The sequence below is a fragment of the Schistocerca americana genome, chromosome 4 (genome assembly GCF_021461395.2).
Source record: "Schistocerca americana isolate TAMUIC-IGC-003095 chromosome 4, iqSchAmer2.1, whole genome shotgun sequence".
In the NCBI taxonomy this organism is placed as follows: Eukaryota; Metazoa; Arthropoda; class Insecta; order Orthoptera; family Acrididae; genus Schistocerca; species Schistocerca americana.
Window position 1 is genome coordinate 489,596,053 of NC_060122.1, and position 17,649 is coordinate 489,613,701.

The 17,649-nt window shown below is 45.9% G+C and overlaps 1 protein-coding gene across 1 annotated transcript in view; it reads left to right on the forward strand.

Moving 5' to 3' along the window:
* The first annotated feature begins 12,850 nt into the window (after positions 1-12,850).
* The window catches only part of LOC124613575 (protein piccolo-like), a 208,379-nt gene continuing 203,580 nt past the window's right edge, over positions 12,851-17,649 (forward strand). Inside the window, exon 1 of the mRNA XM_047142289.1 lies at positions 12,851-12,942. The gene's annotated coding sequence lies outside the window, so the exon portion shown is untranslated. The remainder of the gene's footprint in view (positions 12,943-17,649) is intronic.

Here is a 17,649-nt window from a genome sequence, read left to right on the forward strand (position 1 = left end):
CGCTATGGCGAAGAGAGCGACGCTCAAAACTGAGCCCTGTGGCACCCCATTCTCCTGGCGAAAGGTGTCTGACAGGACAGAACCCACACGTACCCTGAACTGTCGATCCATTAAAAAGGAACGAATAAAAAGAGGGAGGCGACCGCGAAGGCCCCATGTATGCATGGTGCGGAGAATGCCCGCCCTCCAACAGGTGTCGTAAGCCTTCTCCAAATCAAAGAACACAGCCGCGGTCGGGCGCTTCCGCAAGAAGTTATTTATAATGAAGGTCGACAAGGTAACCAAATGGTCAACAGCAGAGCGGCGCCTACGAAATCCACATTGTACATTGGTAAGTAGGCGTCGAGATTCGAGCAGCCAAACCAAACGAGAGTTAACCATTCGCTCCATCACTTTACAGACACAGCTGGTAAGCGAGATGGGTCGATAACTGGAAGGCAAGTGCTTGTCCTTCCCCGGCTTAGGGATCGGGACAACAATAGACTCGCGCCAGCATGCGGGAACATGTCCCTCAATCCAGATGCGATTGTAAGTACGAAGAAGAAAACCTTTACCCGCAGGAGAAAGGTTCTGCAGCATCTGAATATTAATAGAATCAGGCCCTGGAGCGGAGGACCGTGAACGGCCAAGTGCGTTTTCGAGTTCCCGCATGGTGAATGGGGCATTATAACTTTCACGATTGGAGGAGCGGAAGTTAGGTGACCTAGCCTCCTCTGCCTGTTTGCGGGGGAGGAAGGCAGGGTGGTAATGAGCGGAGCTCGAAACCTCTGCGAAAAAGCGGCCGAAGAGATTGGAGACATCCTCAGGGGCCACAAGGACGTCATTCGCGACCGTCAAGCCAGAAACTGGTGAGTGGACCTTAGTGCTAGATAGCCGGCGCAGGCTACCCCAGACAACAAAAGAAGGAGTAAAACTGTTGAAGGTGCTTGTGAAAGCAGCCCAGCTGGCTTTCTTGCTTTCTTTAATAATACGACGACACTGTGCACGTAATCGTTTATAATTGATACAATTCGCCACTGTAGGGTGGCGTTTAAAGGTGCGTAAAGCACGTCGACGAGCACGTAAATCGTCTCTACATGCTGCGGTCCACCAGAGGACTGGTACGCGACGTAGAGAAGAAGTAGGGTGAGGGATGGAATATTCAGCAGCAGTGAGAATGACTTCCGTGAGGTGTGCGACCTGACGATCGCAGCTTGTGAAGGTTTGATCCTGAAAGGTCGCTCTGGAAGAGAAGAGCCCCCAGTCTGCTTTGGAGATGGTCCAACTAGATGAGCACGGAGAGGGGGTATGCTGCAGGAGATGGATAACACACGGGAAGTGGTCGCTCGAATATGTATCAGAAAGTGCATACCACTCAAACCGGCGTGCAAGTTGGGTAGTACATATAGAGAGGTCTAAATGGGAATAGGTGTGAGATGTGTCCGAAAGAAAAGTAGGGGCGCCAGTATTGAGGCAGACAAGATTGAGCTGGTTGAAAAGGTCTGCTAACAGGGAGCCCCTCGGGCAGGATGCTGGAGAGCCCCAAAGGGGATGGTGGGCATTGAAGTCTCCAGTTAACAAAAATGGTTCAGGTAGCTGAGAAATAATTTGCGTCATGTCTGCCCTGGTAACGGCAGACGACGATGGAGTGTAAACGGTTCAAATGGAAAATGTAAAAGTGGGGAGAGTAATTCGAATGGCAACTGCCTGCAGGCCGGTGTGCAACGTGATGGGATCGTAGTAAATATCATCCCCGACCAGCAACATAACCCCTCCATGAGCCGGGATACCTACCACAGGGGGTAGGTCAAAACGCACAGAGGTGTAGTGTGCCAAGGCAATCTGATCGCATGGGCGTAGCTTCGTTTCCTGGAGGGCTACGACGAGCCGACGGTGCAAGCGGAGCAGCAACTTCAAGTCCTCTCGGTTGGAGCGAATGCTGCGAATATTCCAGTGAATAAGTGCCATCGTAAGAAGAGAAGGAAGATGAAAGAAGGGGTCACCTCGAAGGCCGCTGATGGCCTGGCTTCGAGCGAGCACTGCCGCCGCTATCAGTAGGCGGATAATTATCGTCCATTGGTTCTATAGGTTCATCGGCCATCTTGGTAAGATGGCCGGGAGGGGGAGCTTCCTCCGCCGGTGAATGGCCAGATGTTCGGCTACCAGCGGTGCGGCCAGGCGAAACGGATGACGGCCTGGGGCGGCAACCGCTGGGTGGCGCAGGAGAAGAAATGCGCCGTGGCGGAGAAGGAGAACTGTGCTTCCTATGAGCCTTCTTGGAAGGTCGTTTGGTGGAAGTACCGGTCGAAGGCTGGGAGGTCGAGGTACGTAGGAAGTCTGCACGGGACGGTTCCTTCTTGAAGGCTCGTGCATCTGACTTCTGGGTCTTCGTCTTAGCAGAAGCTGATGAAGGGGCTGGTGTCTGTGGGGTGATGGGAGGAAGAGGAGACGTCGACCGCGCGATCTTAGCACTGGCCGAACGGACGACCGTGATGCTGAAGGTAAGATCGCATGTCTGGGTTGCCACCTCCCTGGTAGTCCGAGGAGAGGCGAGGACAGTACTGTATTTCCCCGCTGGGAGCAGCGTGGGCTTCCTACTAGCCAATAGCTTGCGAGCAGCCGAGGTGGACACTTTCTCTTTGACCCGAATTTCTTGGATACAGCGTTCTTCCTTATAGACGGGACAGTCGCGGGAGGATGCTGCATGGTCACCCTGACAGTTCACACAACGAGGAGACGGAGGTGGACAGTCACCCTCATGGGCATCCCTGCCACAAGTGACACATTTAGCCGCATTGGAACAAGACTGTCGAGTGTGATTGAAACGCTGACACTGGTAGCAGCGCGTAGGTGTCGGGACATAGGGGCCAACAGAAATAACCTCGTAGCCCGCTTTGATGCGCGATGGCAGCTTAACACTATCAAAGGTCAAGAAAAGTGTCCGGGTCGGTACAAGGTCATTGTTGACCTTTTTCATGACCCTATGGACAGCCGTCACGCCCTGCTCAGCGAGGAAAGACTGAATCTCCTCGTCAGTCAATCCATCGAGGGATCTAGTATGGACCACACCACGAGACGAATTCAAAGTTCGGTGAGCCTCCACCCGGACAGGGAACGTGTACAGGAGTGTGGCTCGAAGCAGTTTCTGTGCCTGAAAGGCGCTCTCAGTTTCTAGTAACAAGGTACCATTACGCAACCTCGTACAAGACTTAACAATACCGGCTATGGCATCTACGCCCTTCTGGATAACGAAAGGGTTGACAGAGGAAAAATCCTTTCCTTCCTCAGATCGAGAAATGACGATGAACTGTGGGATAGGCGGTAGTACTTTTGTCACTGGGGGCTGGTCATGTTTCCGTTTGTGGGCAGAAGTCGAGAGAGAAGAAGAGAAATCCATTGCGGAGGAATCCCCCATGATTGCCAGCGTCTCCGACGGCGCGCTCCTTCCTTATGGGGACCCTCTCAGAGGGCACTCCCGCCTTAGGTGAATGTTTACACCTCAGGTCACACCTTCCGAGAAACAGACGGAGGGACCAATCGGCATGGTCAGAAGGTATCAGCTCAGGCAATCACCCCTCCCTGGGCCTGGCCTTTACCAGGGGGTACGTGCGTGCCTTACTCGTCTACCCAGGGCGGGGAATTACGCGTTACCCCGTCACCGGCTACGCGTGCGAACGCGTGGGTCGGCCTTCAGGCGCGCACAGGGAGGAGGGAAGAAGAGGAAAAGGAGGAGAGAGAGGACACACTGACTCAAACGCCGAAGCGGGGACCAGAGAAGGCAAGGAGAAGAAGGAAAGGAGAAGAAGGCAAGGAGAAGAAGGCAAGGAGAAGAAGGCAAGGGAAAGAGTAAGGAAGACAGTGAGATGGAGAAGAACAAAGAAAGGAACCAACCAAAGGAGGAAGAAACGAGAAGTGAAAAACCAAAATGACCACAAATATAGGTCGTGGAACCGTCCGTCTCCGGACGCAGGCGCTAACTACCCCCTTGAGGGGGATGGACTCCCTTTAGTCGCCTCTTACGACAGGCAGGAAGACCTCGGGCCTATTCTACCCCCGGACCTGCAGGGGGCCAATGGCGATGTCTTTTAGCAGTGTAATTGTCCGTGTCTTGGAGCAACGGGAAGAGACCAAACAGTGAGGTCATTGGTCTCATCGGATTAGGGAAGGATGGGGAAGGAAGTCGGCCGTGCCCTTTCAAAGGAAACATCCCGGAATTTGCCTGGAGCGATTTAGGAAAATCACTGTCTTGGAGTCAGACCCGTGCTACAATAGTTTGAGGAGTGAACGCGCGTTGGTGTCTTGGCCACCAAATTCACATGATGTAAACCCTATGAAACCCATCTGAGTCGCTATCGGGAGCCATCACCGCATCCGCAAATCAGCAGCCCATTATTTACGCGAATTACGTGACCTGTGCGCAGACATCTAATGTCACATGCCTCCACAAACCTACCAAGAAACTGCCGGATCCCTGATACGCAGAATCAGTAATGTATTCCAAAAAAATGGTTCAAATGGCTCTGAGCACTATAGGACTTAACTTCTGAGGTCATCAGCCCTCTAGAACTTAGAACTACTTAAACCTAACTAACCTACGGACATCACACACATCCATGCCCGATGCAGGATTCGAACCTGCGACCGTAGCGGTCGCGCGGTTCCAGACTGAAGCGCCTGGAACCGCTCGGCCACTCTGGCCGGCGATGTATTCCATTCCGAAGACGGACAAACAAGCTATTAAGCAGGTGGTCATAATGTTTAGTCTCATCAGCATATTAGGTACAGTGTTAGGGAAAGTCGACCACTGTCCCCAATTAATTGTTCATCTTTGCTCTTTTACCGCTCTTGAAGTGTCCGTCTTCGTAGCGTGGTCTGTGCCAGCAGACGAGGTTTGCACGCATCACGACGTGTTGAAACGGCGCGGGCCACCCTGATGCGCCGTGGTGTTGCGGCGAGGTGACGAAACGGCGACCCACCCGCTTCGGCTGTGCTCGTTTGTCTACCATCGAGCCAGTGGCGTTTCGAGGCCGCCCGCTGCTCGTAGTTCTGCATCATTCTCCTCCGGTACACCCTGTTGCAGAAGCGTAACGGCTTAAGCTGCATTTTCACGCATTCGTCATAGCATTAAAGCTGCTCTTTCTGCACGCGTTAACGGCACGCGTTTTCTCTTGTGACCCGACTGCTGTTTAATTCCAGCACCCGCCGACTTTATGAGTTCGTCTGCTCCGGTTGCCGGTCGCCAGTCGGTTCCCCACAACCATTATTGCAATAATGGTTGTTTTGTCGTTCCACAAACACTATCCAATGAAAACATTTTTCAAGAAAGCTTCGTACAAAATCCAGAGGAACTTTGAACTTATCGTCAATGAACACCATGCCTGACGTATCGTTCATCACAGAATCACTGATTATTTCTACAGATCTTTCACCTACGATTTTTGTTTCCCTGCTATAGCACATGAGGTAAAAAAAAAAAGCAAAGGCAACATTGCAGTAATGGCTCTGAGCACTATGGGACTTAACATCTGAGGTCATCAGTCCCCTAGAACTTAGAACTACTTAAACCTAACTAACCTAACGACGTCACACACGTCCATGCCCGAGGCAGGATTCGAACCTGCGACCGTAGCAGTCGCGCGGCTTCGGACTAAAGCGTCTAGAATCGCTCGGCCACCGCGGCCGGCTCATTGCAGTAATGACTCGACGATTTGTTAAAAAGGCTTAATTATTACCTCTAGAAATCAGAATGAGTGATGTTAGTCTTTCTCTAAATATTTTCGCCTTAAAATGCCACACAGTTTCCACATCAATGGGTGACTTCGTGGAGACTCTGGTTGTAAAAGTCTGCATGTTTACTTTGCATTTCGCCAACTGTGGAAATGCCTGCCAGGAATTAATTTCTTCACCTGAGGGAAGAGGAATACGTCATTGTGTGCCATCTCACGAGCATAGGAAAGGATCAAAATTTTGAAGCCCACATAGGCAGATGTGACTGTGTCGCGTGCGGCATGAGCTGGATTGTTGATGTGGAACAAAAGCTTTCCTTAGCGTTCCGTCTTCCGCTAAACTCCTCTGGAGACTTCGCTAGTATCCTGCAGTGACGGTTTGCCCCTTACGAGCATAATCTATTAGTACCATACTGTAATGGTCTTAAAAAACACTCAGTTTTTGCCAATGATGCTTGGGTCTTCGCCCTGTTTGGTGGTGGTTGCTTCTTTATCTGGTTCATAGCGATACAGCTCAACACTTGTTCATAGTGATCAAGAGACAAGGGTGCAACAAGACTCATCTAAATTAGTTCACAACATATTTTCAACTTAATTCTTCTTTGTATTCGAAACTTATGACGCTCTTCTTTTATTTGCCATTTCTTTGTCACAACTGCCAACTAGTGAGGAATCTTAGATTTTATAGCACTCCTGCAAAAAAAAGACATTTGGACAACAAAATAATAGTAAACATCGAAAAATACAAAATAAATAATAAAAGACCTTAAAAAACTCCAAAATCTTAAATGTTAGCAATTAAGGACTGCGGTGACCTGATGACACCGGTAGAACGTACCTGCCCCAGCTGTCCTAATGGACATGGTTTACCGTTGCCTTCCTCCCACCGTAATGGGGATGAATGATGATGGTGAAGACGACACAACACCACCCAGTCATCTCGGGGCAGGTGAAAATCCCTGAGCCCGCTGGGAATCGAAACCGGGACCCCGTGTTCGGGAAGCGACAACGCTACCGCGAGACCATGAGCTGCGGATTTCCTGACTGTAGTCAAACGAAAATGACGATTTCTTGGTGCCTTAGAATGTCTACATCTACATGGATACTCTGCAAATCGCATTTAAGTGCCTGGCAGTGGATTCATCGAAACACCTTCACAATTCTCTATTATTCCAATCTTGTACAGCGCGCGAAAAGAACGAACAACTGTATCTTTCCGTACGAGCTCTGATTTTCCTTATTTTATCGTTGTGATCGTTCCTTCCTATGTACGTTGGTGTCAACAAAATATTTTCGCATTCGGAGAAGAAATTTGGTGATTCTAATTTCGTGAGATTCCGTCGCAACGGAAACGCCTTTCTTTTAATAATTTCCAGCCCAAATCCTGTATCATTTCTGTGAGACTCTCTCCCATATTTCGCCATAATACAAAACGTGCTACCCTTATTTGAACTTTTTCGATGTACCCCGTCAGTCCTATCTGGTAAGGATCCCACAGCGCGCAGCAGTATTCTAAAAAGATGACGGACAAGCGTAGCGTAGGCAGTCTCCTTAGTAGATCTGTTACATTTTCTAAGTGTCCTGCCAACAAAACGCAGTGTTTGGTTAGTCTTCCCCACAATATTTTCTATGTGTTCCTTCCAATTTAAGTTGTTTGTATTTGTAATACCTAGGTATTTAGTTGAATTTGCGGCTTTTAGATTAGACTAATTTATCGTGTAACCGAAGTCTTATCAAAAAATCCCTGCCGTAATCAAGCAAGGGGGAGAGCGAAAATCGGTGATGTGCACAACATGGGAAGCAAACAAAGGTCTGATATCTATGCTATTCCACTATCCTGAAATTCTCCAGGAGAAAAGTTTCTGCTTGCTCCGTCTGAAGCAATTTGAGAACAAGTAGAAGACCTGTGGTTTCTCGTCAGTTAGGCTGTTTAACTAGGTACCCATCACATGGTCACTTTTCACGACGTCCACTGCGTGAAAGTGCAACTATTACTCTTCCGTCATTAATTCACACTGGCTATCACCTCCACCGCATTCGCATCAGTAATAACGTCAAAGACCGTTTATGGGTGACCAACTTCCATGATAAACTAACTTGGATTACGCCTTGAGGAGACACTGCAACATCATTGCTCACTGTGCGCAGCAACATAGAACTGCACCTCAGTCAGGCTCCTGCTGCTGCAGCTTAAAACTGACAGCAGCCTTTTTTACTGATTGACAAGTTACGATACTGCTGTTGGATGCACCGAGGGGGCCGACCAGTTGTAACTGTCGTCTATCGTGCAGATTCATCGCTACTGTTCTGTGCCGCATGTAGCAAATATTGTTAGTTACATTGCATTTGGCAGCTACTGCACTCTGATCTAGACCTCCCTTTCTACTTCTTATTAGATTCTTTGTATGATTTATTGTAGCGATATGCTTTCATAATCTCTGTGTCAGGAGATAGCGACGACAGTCTGGCTGCCCCACTGCCAGGTATACAGCGTCAGGCAGATAAGGCAGGCTACATCAAATATATTCGGGGCGAATATGCACTCTAAGAAAAAGTAAGACTTACCACGAAGGAATTATTCGAAAGGGGGCGGGGAAATCGGTAGATGTGATGTAAATGCACAGACTAACAAATGATAACAATTTCAGAAAAATTAGAGCAAGTCAGAAACACATTGGTCCGCCTGTGGCCCTTATGCAAGCGGGTATTCAACTTGGTATTGACTGACAGATTAGTTGGACGTCTTCTTGACTTGATCCGAACGTTCTCAGTTGGGGAGAGATCCAGTGACTGCACTGGCCAAGGTAGAAACTCTGTCTATGTGCGGGCGGGCATTATCTTAATGAAATGTAGGCTGAGGACGGCTTGTCTTGAAGACCCAACAAAACGGGAGGAAGAATATTGTCGACATACCTGGGGGAAGAATATTGTCGACGTACCGCTGTGGTGTCCGCAGCTCGTGGTCTTGCGGCAGCGTTCTCACTTTCCGCGCACGGGGTCCGAAGTTCGATTCCCGGCGGGTGTTAGGGATTTTCCCTGCCTCAAGATGACGGTGTTGTTGTGTCGTCTTCATCATCATCATTCATCCCCATTACGGTCGGAGGAAAGCAATGGCAAACCACCTCCTCTAGGACCTTGCCTAGTCGGCGGTGCGGGTCTCCCGCATCGTCCCCTACGCTTCGCGGAGTATCGGACCTCATCATCATCATCATCACCGCTGCGGTGTAAGAGTGCTGCGGATGACAATCAAGGGACTTCTGCTATGAAAAGAAGTGGCACCCTAGACCATCACTCCTGGATGCTGGGTCGTACGGTGGGCGAGTCAGGTTGATGTCTCAGCGCTGTCCGGGGCGTCTCCAGACACGTCACGATAAAGTAGAAGAAGGAAGATGAGGATTTAACGTCCCGGCGTTTTCCTGGTGCTACTTAGGGAAATCACGGTAAATCTTAATCGAGATGACGGGACGCGGATTTAAACCGTCGTCCGCCGGAATGTGAGTCCAGTGTGCCAACCACTGCGCCATCTCCCTTGGTGATAGAGAATAAGTGTTAGCAAGTCTTTTCTGAAGGTATTTTTCTGCGTTGCAGTCTTGTACCGAAATGGAACACGGGCTGTAAACAGGTAAGACAATAGGAGGAAAGAAGTTTTTGAAATGTGGCGCTGCAGAATAACACTGATGAGTAGAGGGGTAGATCGGATAACTAACTACGAGGTGCTGATTGAATTGGGGAGAAAAACAATTTATGGTGGAACCTAACTGAATGAAGGTTCAGTTAATGGCGTCAGCGTATAGTCGGTTTGGGGAAAAGTTATCGATGGAGACCAAGGCATGAATACAGTAAACAGATTCAAATGGTTGTAGTTTGCAATAGTTACGCAGAAATAAAGAGATTTTCACAGGATAGGCTAGCTTGGCGAGTTGTAACAAATCAGGCTTTGGACTGCAGGCAATAACAACAATAGCATCATAACTTTCGTAAGATAAAGAGTACCGGTATGCAGTATGTGAAGATAGTACCATCGCATGATAGGCCACGGAATGATTTAACAGTTTTTGTGGAAATACGCTGAATGATATGGTTGAGTTACAATGTTTTGAAGAACATGACGATTCTGTAAGTTAGGTTCTATATATATATATATATATATATATATATATATATATATATATATATATATATATAATGAGGTTACTTGCTATGTTATTGTGGAAACTATGTTACAACTTACTTAATCTCTTGCGCATGGTGGCTAGCTTATCTCGATGTCACAAAACGCTATGTGGTCTGAAACACCTTTTAATACCCAGGTGTACGAGTAAGTTGAGGAGTCACTGAATTCTATTCTGTGGATGTGATTGGAGAATTATCGCTGTTGAGAGCGCATTCTGATAGTGGACGCTAGGTCTTGCCTATCGCCCGGCCAATTAGTAAAACACGATCTCCATGGTGGAATAGGTTACACGTTGTAGTAGTTGCGGCTTCTCTTCGATCGTATTCTTTTTATTCTTATTAGCACTGCATTCGTAATAATCGCTGTCGTGATGCATCCAATGGAGCATTATACATTTTTAAGCAACATAATAGGTACATGCACAGTCATGTTCTGGGGCATCAACAGATAAAAAATGCGGCTTTGACGTCCACGTATCAGGAACAACCAGAGCAGCAACCACAGCGTCAGGGATACTTTAGAGTCTGAATTATTATCTCTCAATGAGATAACTCTATACATCATAATTAAGTATGACAGTGCCTCTCCTCTCGTGGCTTGGTTGTCCAGCCGCTCGTAGAAGAAGTTATAGGCACAACTTTTTCCTGAGTGTCACCTATCGAACGTGACTGGAACAAGGTTCTTCAGGAACATATCCAGGCCCTGAATGAAATTTTCACTCTGCAGCGGAGTGTGCGCTGATATGAAACTTCCTGGCAGATTAAAACTGTGTGACGGACCGAGACTCGAACTCGGGACCTTCGCCTTTCGCGGGCAACTGCTCTACCAACTGAGCTACCCAAGCACGACTCACGGCCCGTCCTCACAGCTTTACTTCTGCCAGTACCTCGCCTCCTACCTTCCAAACTTTATAGAAGCTCTCCTGCGAAACTTTCAGAACTAGCACTCCTGAAAGAAAGGATATTGCGGAGACATGGCTTAACCACAGCCTGGGGGATGTTTCCAGAATGAAATTTTCACTCTGCAGCGGAGTGTGCGCTAATATGAAACTTCCTGGCAGATTAAAACTGTGTGCCGGACCGAGACTCGAACTCGGGACCTTTGCCTTTCGCGGGCAAGTGCTCTACCAACTGTTTGGAAGGTAGGAGGCGAGGTACTGGCAGAAGTAAAGCTGTGAGGACGGGCCGTGAGTCGTGCTTGGGTAACTCAGTTGGTAGAGCACTTGCGCGCGAAAGGCAAAGGTCCCGAGTTCGAGTCTCGGTCCGGCACACAGTTTTAATCTGCCAGGAAGTGTCATATCCAGGCCCTGTCTGAGTCCATGGCACGGTGAATGGAGTATATGTCTAGAGATCTCTGAGGTTTCACACAATACTGAATTCTCAAAGATTATGTGGAATTTTCTGATCATATACAATTTGAAAACATCTGTCATGACATGAAAACATTTTTTAAAAATCGGGAACCGTTTTCTTAATGCTCTTTTGACCAAGGGAAACGCTACGTAGTGGAACTAATCATGAACATACGTTCTCCGTGTAGTTCAACAAAGCGCGTTGTGTCTCCCATAGTGAACGGCACAATGCAATTTGTGTCAGCTCATCAGTCTCTCAACATGCCTCGAAGGGCAGAGAAGGGTTGTCAGGACAGGAAGTAGCCCGCTGAAACGGCGTACACAACAGCGACGTCAATCCAACGTTCGGTCGCTACCGTGAGACAAAACACTATTGATCTCTCACGTACTCTTCACCTGCGGCAAACAACACCAGCAAAGGCCGAGTCCTATGAATTATGGCTCGTTGGTCACCGAGTAGACTGCGACAGAACTCTGCACTGACTCTTGCCGGCAACTGGCAGGGGTCTGTTGACCCAGAAAGTGCTGTCGTTTCAACATGATCAGTTTGGTCTGTAGGAGCCCATTTCGAACAATACAAATAATCCAGAACCGTGATGAATGAAAAGATGGTGAAGAAAACACTTGGAAGCAAAACTGAATCTATAGCATTGAATTATCCTCACCGAATAGTGAATATGAAGCAAGATAACCGTCGTTGAAGGGTGTGGTGGCAACCAGATACAAATACACGATTAAGCACACAGTTACAGGGGCTCAACATTGAGGTGGGTCAGCCACGTTTTGACGGATACCATGTGCGGATTTCTCATCGCTATCGAGTGTAATTTGAGGGCCGTGTAGTATCGGGAGAGGATCCTTCAGTTTATTGTCTAGCCCTACGATCGACGTTTCGGCGATGGATTCCTCTTTGAAGGCAACACTACAAGAGCAAACCGTAACCACCACGTGAACTGCTTCCCAGCAGGTAGGGATCCACTGAACGGTTGCGGTATCTGCTGACGAGAGCCCTATTGAAGGTGTTTTGGAGCAGCTGAAACTTGTGATGTATCGTCGCAAGAAGTCCAAACTCTGACCGTCATCGAACAACGGGACAGGAAAACAAGTACGTGGCAATGCACTGATTTTAGCAATACGATACTGAGTGTTACCCGCACTAAATTTTGATTCACTGACGCGCAAAGGTGCGAAATTTCGAGCAGATTACCTTTATTTTGGTTACTGTTCTGTTTTTATTTAACTGTGTAGGTTATTTCAGTTTCATAAGTCGTTTTATCTGGCTCCCAAGCCGCTTGAATCAAAGCCTACTTGCGGTCAGCAAACCAAATCGCCCAAAACCTTTGAGTAATTTATAATCCCAAGCTGTCGCTTCAGCCAGAAGGATTCTAATTGGTGTTGCAACTTTCAAGAATGTTAATTTACTTTTGAGATCTCTAACGACGCCTTTCTTGTAGCACGTAGGAGACGGGATGCAACCTCGTCTGTTTTTGGAAGGAAGAGCGCAATTTCGAGCGTAGGAGAGGACGAAGAGGGGACCTTGAGGGAAAGTGTGACGCACCCTGCGGGGCCTACTTCCTGGCGGACGCGGCCGGCGCGGCCTCAGTCGTCCCGCGGCGTGGCTGGCGTCAGGACACACTACCACACAGGCCTACTTGCGGAGCGCTCCGGAGACTTCGACGCGCGGTTGGAACGCGAACCACGGCTCATTGACGGTGAGTGCAATCACTTCAGATATTTACAGCTTCGTTTTCGATTACTAAAACATCTGTTTCTTGGACTGTTGACGATATGTTTTTTACTTCTTTGAATAACTCAACACACCGGCCATTGTTGACGAGTTTGCATAGCGATGACGCTATTGATACGCATGTTGACGTGCAAAGTGCCGCGGATCATGAGCGATGCTATTCACTATCAGAACTCTTAAATTAGCACCAAACGTTAGTGCCCTCTAACCATTTGCTACATGTTGTATCGAACTAATTTTACACGTATTTATTTTCGAGTACATAGCATTCAGTTAAGATGGACGTGGGGTTGCATAGTTGTCATACAGACCTATAGACAACTGCGTACTTGAAGGCATTACTGATAAATTAAAGGGAAACTGCTATAGCGAAATGGGAAACATAGTAGCAAATATAAAGATACTGTTCTATTTATTCCGCTTTAATATAAAATGGGAGAGGAGAAAACACACTGAATCTTTGTACCATACACTACGAATTAATTTCGGTGTGCAGAAATTGAGTTAGTGGTAAGATTTTGAAGTCAGACCGTGCCAGATTTCCACCTGAACTTAAAACATTCGTCGTAACTTAAAACACTCGATCAAGCCCTAGTGTTGTAATATCGCAGTAAATCAACAGAGTGTAGAAGAACGATATTTCGAACGTCTTTTATGCCTTCTTCGTTGTTTCTGTCAGTATGCGAATACAATAAAAGTCTGTACGCTTCAGGTAATAAAAGGTTCCAGTTCGAACTGTCTGCTTAGGTTATGCAGACTTCCATCCGAACAAAAACGTTTTGCAAATTGAAACTAAATATTGTATCTTTATCTGCTGTCGGTAACTTGGTATAATGGTTGATAAGTTGCCCATGAAAACGTGAATTATTGGGACAAATATTCAGCGTTTTACAGAAGCCTGATGCACTAGTGCATCAAGAAGATCGATTATTGTCAATAATAGAGGAAAGATGTTGACAAGTTCAGGACTGATCCTCGTACCAATTTAGTATAATGTTTTCAAATACCATTTTTCTTAATTAGACGAGATTTCATCTACTATAGCTCGTATTTTAATTTGTACTTCAATTTGGAGGTAGAAAAAGTAATAAAGGGATTCGTTCCCATTTTTAATGTAATACATTAAGGACAAATGCGGCACTTAGATGTTTCAGTATCATCTAGTTGCGTTCAGCCAGCAAAATAAGTTTTACATACTCTTCAGTTTCACTCAGTCCACTATCAGGTCCAATTTCTAACGAATGGTATCTTTATGGATAGTTTTTTAACGTATTTAAAAGTATTGGCTTCATTGACAAAACGAAATGTTTAAATCAGTGCAACAACCATCTGCAGAAAAGGTGCAAAATGTGACTTGCACTATCGCTTGGGTGGACAAAATTTAAGTCTCGTGGTATTGCACCGCCAGATAGGCGTAAGTTCATGTCGGATAGGTGCAACAAATATGTAAGTACTATTAACCCCGTAAACGTCCACTGCAATGGACAGCTGTTTTATGGTCGCTTGTTTGGCGTTTTGAATCACTCCTGCGGCTGCAAATGCACGCAGAGTACAGCACCAGTAGGGGGTGTCCGCTGGAGAGGACTACGTGCATTTGCAGTCTCTGGACTAGTTGAAAACGCCAAAGAAGCGACCATAAAACAGCTGTCCACTGCAGTGGACATGAGCACCACAGGGTTAAGATCAATAAAGGTCCCATACACGCAAACCTCTTTACTCAGAATATATTAATAGGAGAAACAGGTATGATGAATAAAGCACAATTCCTCAAACCCTAAATGATTCTACCTCAATGACGATGCCTCGCCATGAAAAAGTTTCTATTTCATTGAATTTAAGTGACTATAATGATATCTGGCGTGAAAAGTTTTCTTTTCGTGTAATATACTTGCTATGTCACTTCTGAATACCACAGTCAATCCCACGGAAGTAATCACTGGGCAACGCCTAGCTCTGCTGAATATTCTTTTGTCTTTTTTTTTAGAAATCAGAACATTACTACAACTGAAGTATCTATCTTAACTGGTGGATACTGTTTGCATCTAGTTCCCTACACATTGTCAATGTGAAGGACAAAACCGTCAAAAGTAGAATATTACTTAGAGGATACACTCTGTGGTCAAGTATATTAGCGAAAATGGCTTTCAACTAAGAGAGAATGTCGATTTCAGTAAGTGCACGACTGCTAGCGAAAATTGAACGCAGGTCAGCACAGTCGGGAATTGACGGGAGTACTAAAAAAATGTTCAAATGTGTGTGAAATCTTATGGGACTTAACTGCTAAGGTCATCAGTCCCTAAGCTCACACACTACTTAACCTAAATTATCCTAAGGACAAACACACACCCATGCCCGAGGGAGGACTCGAACCTCCGCCGGGACCAGCCGCACAGTCCATGACTGCAGCGCCTCAGACCGCTCGGCTAATCACGCGCGGCCGGGAATATTCAAGACAGTATGTGTAACAGGTACAATGAACCTGGGAAAACAAACCAGATGGAGTAAACAAAATAAGGAATGTTCAGAAAATGCGTCAAACCTACAAGAAGAATTCCTAGCGTAGATGTTCAAAACACTTTTACTACAAATTATTATCAACGATTTTTAACGCTCACTCATGTTAACAGTTAATGAGAACGGAGTCCTACTTTCATAGCTCTATTTGTCCAAGCGGCGAAGATTTTGGGGTATCAGTTTTAGTTGGCTTTATAACGTCTTAATCTTCTCCAGCAATATTTTCAGGACTGACGGTGCTACTGAATGAAAGAAAAATAACCGTTTCTCACCGTGTACTCAAAGGTTATAGCCGGCGATATTCAAAGCTGCCTCACATTTCAGTTACATTTACACGTAGATTCATTGTTCGAGGCACCTAGTATGCTATTTTGTCCCTTCACAAAAAAGGCAACTAAATTTTTCAGAAACTGTTCTAATGGTAAAATCACATAGTAATTTCTGTGGTCTCTAAGAAACTGCAGTATTAATGACATTGTTCGACATTTGGAATACTTGAAGTAATGTTTTATTGAAAAAAGTCACACAGCCCACGACAAGTAGTCTTGAAATATTACATGTACATTTTTCTCAGTAATTTTTTGATATTTGTTGTTAATTGCGAGCTAAACTTATCTGCAGAACACGGCTCTTCCTCTACTGTTCCTCTACTTCCAAATCACACGGCAGACACTTTTGGAAGACGCGGTGTTCAGATTCCCGTCTGTTCATTCTGTCTTAGATTTTCTGTAATATCCTCATCGCCCATGAGACGAATGCCGGTATGGTTCCTTTGAAAAGCGCGCGCCTTTTTCCTCTTCCATCCTTATCGAGTCATAACTTGTGCTCCACCTCTAATGGTGGGTTGAGGGAATGTTAAATGTTAATCTACATTTTTCTTTTGCTGCTCTTATTACTTAAAAAGTGATCATTCGACATTTTTACTTATTATTTTAGGAACAACGATTTGTGTAGGACTAGCCCCTAAACGTAAATAAATGTAACGTATTGTGCGTAAATAGGCAAGTAGGTCCATTACTGTTCGATTATACTATCGGTGGCAAGTCACTGTGAACGTCAGCTAACGTAAAATACCATGGGGTACCCATCCAGAGTCACATAAAGTGGAATAGTCACATAAACCAAACAGTAGGAAAAGCACATGCCAGACTGCGATTAATTACGGAAATTTAATCCATCCTCGAAAGAACAATCGTTCGATCGATTCTTTAGTATTATTCACCAATCTGGGACGCTTATCAAGTAGAATTAATAAAAGAGTTAGGGAAGATCCAGCAAAGATCGGCGCGTTTCGTCACGGGCTCGTTTGCTCTTTACGAGAGCGTTAAGGAGATGCTCAACAAACACCGGTGGTAAATTCTACAAGAGAGGCGTTTGCATTATGGAGAGGTTTACTGTTGAAACTTCGAGAAGGTACGTTCTAATTCGTGAATGGAAGAGGGAAAGGGGGGAAAGATAGTGACACCAGCAATATTCTACATCTCACATCATAAGGTGGTTTTCGGAGCATAGATGTAGTATACATTAAGATCGTGATTCTCAGTTATTAGCATCAAAAAGCGTCATTTATTAGTATTTCTTTCAAATTCTAAAACTCATGCATGGATGATACAAACCTAGCTTTGAAAACAAATATACCCTACTACAGAATACCAGCTTGTATGCAATCTGAAAGAACATTTTTAGGAACATGAACAATATTGAATGACAACTCCTTGCTTATTCTATAATGATCTGAAATAGTCCATTGTCGCAATTCCATCGCTTCAGCACTTGACAATTTAACTTATTAGAAGAATGAGCGCTTGAGAATGGGACACTGGCCTCTAGCTCGCTGGGAATGACATATAAATAGATGAAATCAATAATGTGTGTATGTTTAAAATTGCTACATATAAAAAAATTACTTTATCGGCTACATACCTATAAACAAAGTTCTGCTTCGAAAATAAAGACGAAGATCATGCAATCATGTGATCACTATAAACTTCATCCACGTAAGTACTTCTCATATCGCTGTACTGTATACAGCAGAGAGCACTTCGTTCCGTAGTTTCTGGCTTCTTTCACTGTTCTGCTCGATATTGCAACAAGGGGAGAATGACAGTGTGTGGCTTTTTGCGCTCCCACGTCTCTCCTAACTTCAAGTCCATGTGCG